The following is a 574-nucleotide window of genomic DNA, read 5'->3' as shown; positions in this document are numbered from 1 at the left end:
GAAAAGTCAGCAGTGGCCACAGGACGGAAAAGGACAGTTTTCATTCCAATCCCAAAGAAAGGCAATGCCAAAGAATGTTCAAACTACTGCACAATTGCACTCATCTCACATGCTAGCATAGTAATGCTCAAAATTCTCCAAGCCACTCTTCAACAGTACGTGAACCATGAACTTTCAGATGCTCAAGGTGGATTTAGAAAAGGCAGAGGAACCAGAGATCAAATTGCCACCATCAATTGGATCATTGAATAAGCAAGAGCGTTCCAGAGAACCATCTACTTCTGCTTTATTGACTATGCCACAGCCTTTGACTGTGTGGATCACAAGAAACTGTGGAAAATTGTTAGACAGGAATACCAGACTTCATGAGCTGCCTCCTGAGAAATCTGTGTGCAGGTCAGGAAGCAACAGAACTGGACTTGGAACAACGGACTGATTCCAAATCGGGAAAGGAGTACATCAAGGATGTATATTGTCACCCTGCTTATGTAATTTATATGCAGAATACATCATGAGACAAGCTGGGCTGGATGAAACACAAGCTGGAATCAAGATTTGCAGGAGAAATATCAAT

The sequence above is a fragment of the Bison bison genome, unplaced genomic scaffold, assembly GCF_000754665.1.
Source record: "Bison bison bison isolate TAMUID 2011002044 unplaced genomic scaffold, Bison_UMD1.0 scf7180017852344, whole genome shotgun sequence".
Lineage (NCBI taxonomy): Eukaryota > Metazoa > Chordata > Mammalia > Artiodactyla > Bovidae > Bison > Bison bison.
This window is presented reverse-complemented; position numbering follows the sequence as displayed.